This window comes from Tachypleus tridentatus, chromosome 4 (assembly GCF_004210375.1).
Source record: "Tachypleus tridentatus isolate NWPU-2018 chromosome 4, ASM421037v1, whole genome shotgun sequence".
Classification (NCBI taxonomy): domain Eukaryota; kingdom Metazoa; phylum Arthropoda; class Merostomata; order Xiphosura; family Limulidae; genus Tachypleus; species Tachypleus tridentatus.
Window position 1 is genome coordinate 41,344,618 of NC_134828.1, and position 10,105 is coordinate 41,354,722.

The following is a 10,105-nucleotide window of genomic DNA, read 5'->3' on the forward strand; positions in this document are numbered from 1 at the left end:
TGACTCTTCGTATTTGTCTCAAACACATTCACTGGTCACCAGCTGGTAACAGTATCATAGTTGGGAATAGTAACCAAACTTCAACAAAACACCTAAACAGAAATTAACTAAATTATATAGTACAGGCATATAATAGACAGAAATATTCTTGTATCTTTACAACAGACAAATCAAACATGTATGTAACTAATGATATAGATTTGCAGGCATGCATTCACATCTAGTGTGGAAGCCAAATTATAATTTTACTTCTTTATTTTTTTATGTATATATGTCTGTGTGTTGGTATGAAATAATACATACTTATAGCGGATTGTCAACTTTCTGTCTCCATGACGTCAAAGGCTGTTGTGAAAAATTAGCTGAATCAATTTCAATTAATTTTAGTTGAAAAACTCAGATGGACGCCACGAAGATAAAGTTGAAAGTAGTCAAACGAATGGTTAAAGTTTGTCAGCCATTTTAATTCCTGCTATCTGAAACCAAAGCCAAATGCAACTGATGTTTAATGTCGCTCGTAGATAATCCTCTATGTTTAGTAGAGCTAGATGGTGAACGATGCATACGCTCGCCGTCCCACCAGCTTTGTCAACGAAAGACACACGTCATGATGAAATAGTCTATTTGCTAGTTTTGTAATAAATTTTTTGTGGTTATTGTGGATAGAGAACAAATGCTTATAAGTTTAAACAGTCTGTTGTTCTTACAGTATATTTGTCAACACAGACAACAGTTGTTACATTTATATTCTAGAAGAAACCGAGCGCAGCCGGATGATAAGCTTGCCGGACTTTAGATCTGAGATTCATATCCTGTTGCCGTCAAAATCATAAAAGTAACAATTGCTCTCCGCACTTCTGGCGTGTGCGCGTTTTGTTGGTGACGATCAAATATCACTACTTGGTTTGAAGAGAGTAGAATTAGCAGTGAATTATATCAACTAGTCACCTTCCTCACACTCTATCTTTAAAAGTTAGGGATAGCTAGCACATATAGTCCGCGTGTAGTGATGTGTGAAATTCAACAGCACAAAGCTTTCAAACTCTAGATGTCACATGAAGTAGATTTGTGTCTTTTAGAAAACTTGCTACCAGCACACGATGTTCACAAATGCTACTAACGTAAAGCAGTAACATTATTTACTTAGCTAAGAGAAACAATACCTAGCTAGTGAGTGTACCCTTCTTTGACCTGACTCTCTGTTGTCGCTTTCCGAACTGGGAGTCCAGGGGCGGATTGGCTCATCGAGCAGTTGCCCTGTATGTCGGTGCACTTTACGCGTTCTTAGATACTAATTTTAAATTTCAATTGTTTAGTCAGTATACAATTTCATAGGAGAAGTTAACAATGAACACAGACTATTTAGATGTGATCTAACTAATTCTAACAGAAGACATTTGCTGGGAATATGATAATGTCTGATTGAATGATGCCACCCTGATGCGGATGTCTTATACAAACGGCACCATTGACATACTATGTCAGTGTTTGTGCTTATTCAACATGTGTCAGAAATTCGTTAACTTCCTTGTTGGCCACGATATGTGTGGTAACCACCCCCATTTGAACAAATCAATACGAACAGAAAAAATAAATTATGGGAAAGCTCACTAGAATGAATATAAATCAATCCTTGATAAAAAAAAAAAAGACAATTCCCAAAAGAAATACCCATTTACACCACAAATGCATCCGATATTGATGTATAGTGCCCTACAAAAACTGAGAGCCTCATCAGAGTAATAAAACACACATAATCAAGAACTACACAAATACGGCAACCACACACATAACTAATAACAGTGATAAGAAAAGAGACGAATGTTTCACAGACAATACGTGCAAAATAGAATTCCCACACTTAAAGCACAAATAGATACATTAAGATACAAAATACGAAAACATAGTGGTTTGTTTTGAATTTCGCGCAAAGCTACACGAGGGCTATTTGCGCTAGCCATCCCTAATTTAGCAGTGTAAGACTAGAGGGAGGGCAGCTAGTCATCACCACCTACCGCCAATTATTGGGCTACTATTTTACCAACAAATATTGGTATTGACCATTACATTATAACGCCCTCACGGCTGAAAGGGTAAGTATGTTTGGTGTGACGGGGATTCGATCCCGTGATTCTCGGGCCTTAACCACCTGGCTATGCGAGGGCTAATACGAAAAGAAGTACCAAAACTAAAACAAAGTAAAAGGGATCAATTTTGTTTCCAACTGAATAAAAAACCACAAACAGTTCGTGTTACATTTAAAGTGATTCACAAATACTGTAAACCCAACAAGTCACATCTAGAAACAAATAATACTATATACAGCACAGTGTTTCCTAAAGTAGGAGCCGCCCAAAGATGGGCCAAAAGCAAAAAAAATTCTGAATTAATTTTAATTCTAAATGCACAATTTTTACTGCAATACTGTCATTGTTTTAATTATCGTGCTAATGTTATAGGTTGGGGGCTCAAACCTTTTTATTCACATCAAGGGAGTCTCAGACTAAAAATATTTTAAAACCACTGCTATAACACATACAGACTCTGAGAAAACGGAGACATTTTAACAACACCTTCAAGACACGTCATGAACCAAATATGAACATATACGTCTTTAATGAAGTTATCATACACGTGACACAAAACAAAATTATGTACACATCACAATTTCTTGCTAACAAAGACAATGAACAAAGAAATTATGATGTAAACATGAACCCCCTAAGAGATCAGTTGACACAAGCTATATTAAAAATAGAAGTTAAACAAGCTACCAAATCACCAGGATAAGATGGCATCCAGGCTATATTCCTAAAGTTTCTTAAAGGCAAGCGATTGTACTAATGTTCCTCAAAAGAAGGAAAGCCAGCGAATAAAACAAACAGCTACCACCCACTCAGCTGTGAAGGTAAAATAATTAATAGATCATTTCAAAATTACCAGAAATCCAAAATAGGTTTGGAAAATTTAGAGAGACAACTGACCAATTAGCTAGATAACAGAAACAATCACAGATAGTTTTGATTAGAAAAAATGTACTGTCATTTGGTTTCTCGACATCGAGAAAGCATTCAACACTGCGTGGCACGACTGTTAAAGCTTCCGTATGTTAGAAACTGAACTGCCGAGCGGAATTATTCTCTGGCTTTCAAACTTTCTGAAGAACAGAAAATGCAAAATAAATCTAATGGGAACTTTCTCGTAGTTGTTTACTCCAGAGGCAGATGCTCCTCAAAGATGCAAATTTCGGTTATTCTGAGTGTTCATTTCTCATACCATTAGCAAAACATTCAGTTGTTACAAGCATGATCTATTATTAATGTAAATAGTCATTCAATAATATGAGTTTTTGCTACGTTACACATACAATATACAACAAAACGTTCATCAGCGGACTGAAACAAAATATTTAAAAAAACTTGATCAACAAAGGTAATATTTTTACAAGTTATTTAGAGGCAAATCAACTACGATAATGTTACACAAAGATCTTCAATAAACATAACTCACCTTGATATAAGTCACTCTATCATCCAAACTCTGTTTCTTTATTTTGTTATAGATGGTTCAATCACACTAGCTGTAATTATAATATTATGATCGATTTGGTTTATTTTGAAATAAATCCAAACAAAAACTTATTTATCTAGATATATATCTTAAATGTGGTGTATTAGCTCTAAGAGACTTTTCTGTTTCACTAAACGTTCATGATTATAGATCAATGCAGCTTCCTCAGCTCATCACCTGGCAATTTATGTAGCGCCATCTAACGAAAATCTATAGGGATTGGTCAACGAGTTGGGATATAAGTAAACATTGGTCAAGCTTAGTGTATCTTTACAGGCGTCACAGAACAATACTATGAAATTATGGAAACCAACCGTCGTGCTCAACCACTCTCTCTTTCTTGGTATTCTTTTTATAATACCAATGACATTTTACATGAAGAGATCGTCATTGCAAAATAGTAAAAATATTTGAGTAAGAAAGCACATAATGCTAACATAACAATTGTTAGGTAAACTACAATTTATAGACATAAGTAAGAATTTGGTTGATTATTGAACAAACTATATGTTTCGACAGAACAATGTTCTATCTTCTACTTGTTTGATCAGTACTAAATAATACCAGATCTATTTCTTGTGCACCTCCGTCATTGAGTGCCTTCTTTCTGATACGTTTGCGAGTTTGAGCTGCTTTGTAGTTAACATCTGGTAGTATTTCCTTTGCCTTCAAATATTTCAAATTCATTCCTTAAAGTACGTAGTTGGTCAGCTAATGACCTATACAGATTTGCACATGTTTTTAAATTCACAACCTCACTTTGCAAAATTTGACTTGTTTTATGAAACTTTTGCAAAATCTCATCCCACATGATAAAATTAAAAACAAGTTCAAGCTCTTGCACTTTATTTACAATATTTTCTGCTTCTCTTCTAGTGTCTCCCTTTTGTGACTTGTCTTCAACTAGACATTCTAAAGCTTCCAGAATCTTAAAGAAATACTTCAAAATTGCTGTTGTTTTGTTGCCATAGCATGTGCCCTCCGTCTGGTATCATAGAGGGATTTTAACACACAATAAGCTTTAATAATTTTTCACCGACTGGTTGAGGCTTAAAAAAAAATGTATAGAGTAAATGCATTGTAGAGAAAAAATTAACAGCTACTTGACAGCAGTCAACAGTACTTGGGCCTACCAGATTTAGTGAATCGGCTGCACAGAGCACACATATGGCAAACTTATTTTCTTCTAAAATCTTCTGCTGCATACTCTTATAACGCCCACATATGTTAGAAGCATTGTCGTAATACTGACCCCTACATTTTGAAAAATTAAGTTTACACACATCACGTAAGTACTGCAATACCTGGTTTGTCATTTCCTCACTGGTATGGCTTTTCAGTTCCAGAAAGGTTAAAAAGCGTTCAAGAGGCTGCCCATCTTTTAAGTATCGAAGTATAACACTTAACTGATCTATGTGTGATAGATCTGGTGTCGAGTCAACTGACAAGCTAAAATAACCAGAATAATTTACTTAATCAACAATGAACGCGTGAACTTTCGAAGCCATTGGTTCAATGAGTTCTTTTGGACAAGCAAGAAGGATTTCCTTTTCCAGAATTTCCATATTTCGAAATATGCTCCACTAAAAAGGGATCAAACTGACTTATGAGCTCAAGCAGTCCTAAAAAAATCCCATTCTACAGTAAACCAAATTTTTCATCTGTTCATCGAAAAGCCAGGCCACGTTCAGCTAACATACGAATAACAGCTATTACACCCTCCAAAACATGTTTCCAGTAATTGCACTCTTCTTTAATTTGTTTTTCCAACTCTTATCGCAAGCCTAAACCTTGACTGCGAGTTAAGTATGTTAGCATAGAGTCTCGATGAGTAGTGCTTCTTTTGTAATGATCAATTACAATAGTATTTCGCCAGTCACTGAACCCCTCTCTTTCAACAAAACGTGAGGAAAATTTAAAGGCAAAAAGTTTACAAACAAAGCAGTAAACTGACCCTGTTGATGACGAATACAATAACCACTCTCTCTTGTATTGCTCACCATTGGCTTTTACTCCAAAGAAAACTTTTTCAAACATTTTCTCCTTGGTTTGCAACTATTGAAAATATGGTAAGGTTTGCCAAATAGCCCATTGTGGTGCTGACAGTCAGTGGGTCTACAAACAATCCAATAAGCCACATCATCAGCAGATAAATCGAGCCACAACCCTGATCTTTTGCTTTAGTTTCTTTATCTTTTGTAGACTGAAGCATTTTACCATAGTCGGATAGATTTTCATTTTCAGCAATTATTTGAACTTTAGACTATCTTGTATAGCAACTTGCATCTACACTAACAAAAGAAATATCAAGAAAATTTACAGGCAAGGTGAGATCAGTTGTGAGACTTGTGCCAGTTGAACCAACCTGTGACACCTCAATGTCATCATGATGTTTTGACCATGAAGTGGACAAAGTGGAACTTGTAGATGTGGGGCTTGGTTTAACTTCAATATTGTCAGATGCAGTACAAGTGACTTCTGATGGAGGAGATAGGTTTTGATGTTATGTAAGTTGAGTGAAAAAATTAGCCAGCTTTCCAGTCTTGGCCGCTAAATCCAAAGCCTTTTTCTTGGTTTTCTTTTGCCAGTTTTCTCTTTTGCGCACCACTTCATTGAACACGTTTCATCTGACAGTCTGAAAAATACAAAAACAAAAATAACAAAACACAAAAGAATATGGATTATATATAGTTATAATGATCAGAAAAAATACTGAAATTCACAAAGAAAACGTTACTAAAACAGTCAAACATACTAAACTCTAGGTCTACATTTAGCCAAAGACTGTCAGAAAGTTATCCTAGGACTTAGGTCCATCAGCACAAAAACATGAATTCATAAATATTTTTAACGATTTGCTGCATTCTGATTGGTTGAAAATCATTAAAGACTGGTTTTAATCTATTTTAAGAGAATTAGTTTTCAGTCATTGCAAAAGTTTCATTAAGGTTATTGTTATGGTAGCTGTATGCAAGAAGCAATGTCAGTAGTAATATTCAAATTCATTGTGATCCAAAAAGTATTCTAAAATAATTTGTGATCAACAACACATTCTGTAGTAACTTATATACACAGTGATCATTCTGTACTGGAATACATACATAACATATAATCAGTTGTAAACTGTATTGCCCATGAACTACTAAATACTGGGTTAGGTCTTGGCTAGAGTACTTTAATCCTAATCAAACACTGTATTTGAAGAGTGAATTGTAACCTCAACTTTGAGCTCAGTTTTGACCTGGGGACTTTAGATGAGCCAACAAACCACACATCAACAAAATAGGTATATGTCTGAAACTTTATCTGCATACCTGGATACAAAGGCAAATTCAAAACGACGGCCTTCATGTAAAATGTCATCGTTAATTCGTTCTTTTTCTGAAATTTAAAAGTCATCAAACATAATCTTTTATATGGTGTTAAAAACAGTAAATTTTTCTTTTGTCACTCGACAATCAGTTATTATATACTGCGCCGAAAATATTGTCAGCAGCTGAATATGTTTCAGTGAGCTTAGAATTATTTTTCATCTGAAAAGATCGATTCACTTTCACTTAAATTTGTTGAATTACTTATGATCAACTTAAAAACGTACCAGTGATTGTTATAAGCAATAACAATAACCTTTCCTATAGTATCAGTCTTAGAATTGCTCAAAGATGACCCAAAATACAATAGAATTAGAAATCAGCAGTGACCATTATTGACACTTATGGCGAAAGACTTGCAAACTTCATCTGATGTTCAGAAGGGCCGTTAAGTATTGAACACATTTCTACATTTGAAAGTCAGTTAAATTTTCAAATACATGTAGTATCTTCAGAAAATTTCAACTGTGTAATATATAGAAGTTCTTCAGTTAAGACGAAAGCTGCCTACAGTTCTAGCTCATCATTCCAACGTTATGTGAATGAAGAGTTTTCTCGGTGTAAATTATTACTGTTCGGAATGTGACAACGCATATGGACATTTAAATGAGTATAATTGTTTTGAATATTTTGATGTTTTTGGTACTAATTAAGGCAAGCCAGTTGAACCTAATATTTGTAGGGGTTGTAATAGAGTTTGTATGTTTGCAAAATATTAAAAGAGACATGAATCCAAGAATAAATGGTAAACAAACGATATATTTGTGTGATAATTTTACCAGTACAAAAACATATTTTTCATTACTGATAGAAAAAAAACAACAATAGCAATGAATTTTATCGATATGGCGAATTCACGTACGTTGGTTATTAAATATTGATCTTGAATAACCATTTTACAGATTCGTCAAATACACACTTTTTTAAAGATTTATCTCGAGAGAGATCAGCAAACCTAATTTCATGAAGTAAACTTATATTATAATTCATTTGAGGAATTCTGTTAATTCTTATTTTAGAAATAACATACGAACTAAACAGCTATAGCACATAATATGAAAGACTGAGACGGACATTTTATCTTAAATTATCTTATTCATCAAGGAATAAAGCCCGAAATTATTATAAATAGTAGAAAATCATGCTCATGTCAGTCAAAAATTTAAGAATCACAATTCTTGAAGGTTACAATTTTATACCTATGTCTTTGTTTTTGTTATCAAAAATATTTCGATTAGAAGAACTAGAAGAAGGATATTTTCCTCATCATTTCAATATAGAGTCAAACCAGGAATATTCAGAACCTACACTGGATGCCAGCATCCATAAAACAAAAGTTCCTGGATTGTCACTTTCAAAGAGAGATGCACAGTTAACAACAACAACAAAAGAGAACACTCGGTGTTGGTTCTTATTAATGTCTATCTTTAGATACTACCGATCAAATGTAAATGTACATCTAGATGCTGTATTCAATCTGGGGAAGAATTACTCACAATCTATAACGTAGGTCCATTCATGTACTCAACCATTGTTTCTTTATGTATGGCTGTATATGAAAGGAAGTTTATATCACCAAGATTGAAAGCTCTCCTGCCAAATCATGGGTACTTACTTTACCACGAACCGGTACAGTCAAGTAAATATTCAATGGTTAGATTAGGTACAAAAATCCGAGGAAGTAATAATCTAGCATGTCCTTAATGGTGGTGAGAAGCAAATCCTAAATTACTGAATAGATGGTTTCTGTATGGAACAAAACATGATGTACCAGTTTTATGGGTGCTACTCCCATGGCTGTAGTAAATATTATGATAATGACACGAAAACGAAGTTCAAAATAGACCCATGTGGCTTATTCTAAATCGCACATTTGAGAATCAGAAACAGCTTGAAGCTTTAGGATACAAGATCGTAACAATATGGAAAAAAGTGTTTAAGAAAATAAAGCCTAATTATACAGATTTAATTAATTTTATTAGGGATTAGACAGTAGTTTCTTGCCTTGATGTACAAGATACCTTTTATTGAGTGAGAGACAATGAGAAAAGAATTTTATAAATTATGTAGTGGAAGAGGAAAACGAATATAAGATCAAGGAATTGATACAGCATGTGACTAATACTCAGAAGGATATGCAGTCGTTGTCATTGATCTTACACCCTATCTATCTGTTGGTTATTCCCACTTTAACTTGGTGAAACATTGATATTTACGAACTGAAATATGTTTTGGTAGTGCCTTACCCAATACTATAATATAGAACTCGAAGAGTATAGAAACTTTGTATCTGACATATGAAAAGCTATGAAGTTAGTGAGATTTTTTATAATACTCTCAATATTTTCGTGCAAGAAAAAAATTTGAAGGCATCTTTGCCAGTGATCAACTGGTTGATCATACAGAATAACAGTTATATATTGTGGATCTTGATCTGAGAGATAAACTCAGTAGTCACTAGGCCTATGTTTTACTCTAGTTGAAATAAGAAAGGAGAACATTTTGATACATTAGGACCACCTTTACATAATCTCAAAATAAGAAATTGCGTCAAGAAGAACTGTTTAACTTGGACTTACAACCTGGATGTAGTGTGGACAATATTGTACACATTATACTTGTTATCGTGGGAACAATTCAGTGGAAGAAGGGAGAGCTTTGAAATGGATGGCTTACATTTAAATAGGGTAGGAGCAGGTTTGTTTAATAAAGCTACTTAGTTGTAGGAGAATATTTAAAATAAGACTAAACTGTAATGAGGAGAAGGAACAATTAAACCGAAGGAAAATAAAAGGAAGTGAAATGTTTAGTTCAGGAATTTGAATTGGTAATAAGCTTAATTGCTGTTGTTGTAATGCTCGAAATATAAGAAATAAAATAGATGACTTTATAGCACTGGTAGAAATAGAAGATTTTAATACAATGGAAATGACTGAAACATGGCTAAACGTAGATGCTTTTGATATATAAATTTTCAAATAGTGAATTCCTGGCTATTTAATGTGAATAGAATATTAAAGGAAGATGAGTATAGTGGATTTACATATGAAATGTGGGTTACGACCTGTTGAAATTAAAGATATTAGTTTGGAGATAAAATCCATTTAGGTCTTTATCAGTAGATATAAAAGAAAAGGCCTTTTAGTGGGAATTTGTTAGAGACC

At 34.0% G+C, this 10,105-nt stretch overlaps 1 protein-coding gene across 1 annotated transcript in view; it reads right to left on the reverse strand.

Moving 5' to 3' along the window:
• The window catches only part of LOC143248933 (neuroglobin-like), a 28,868-nt gene extending 23,409 nt beyond the window's left edge, over nt 1-5,459 (reverse strand). The window contains exon 1 of the mRNA XM_076497942.1: nt 3,511-5,459. The gene's annotated coding sequence lies outside the window, so the exon portion shown is untranslated. The remainder of the gene's footprint in view (nt 1-3,510) is intronic.
• Between the last annotated feature and the right edge of the window lie 4,646 nt (nt 5,460-10,105).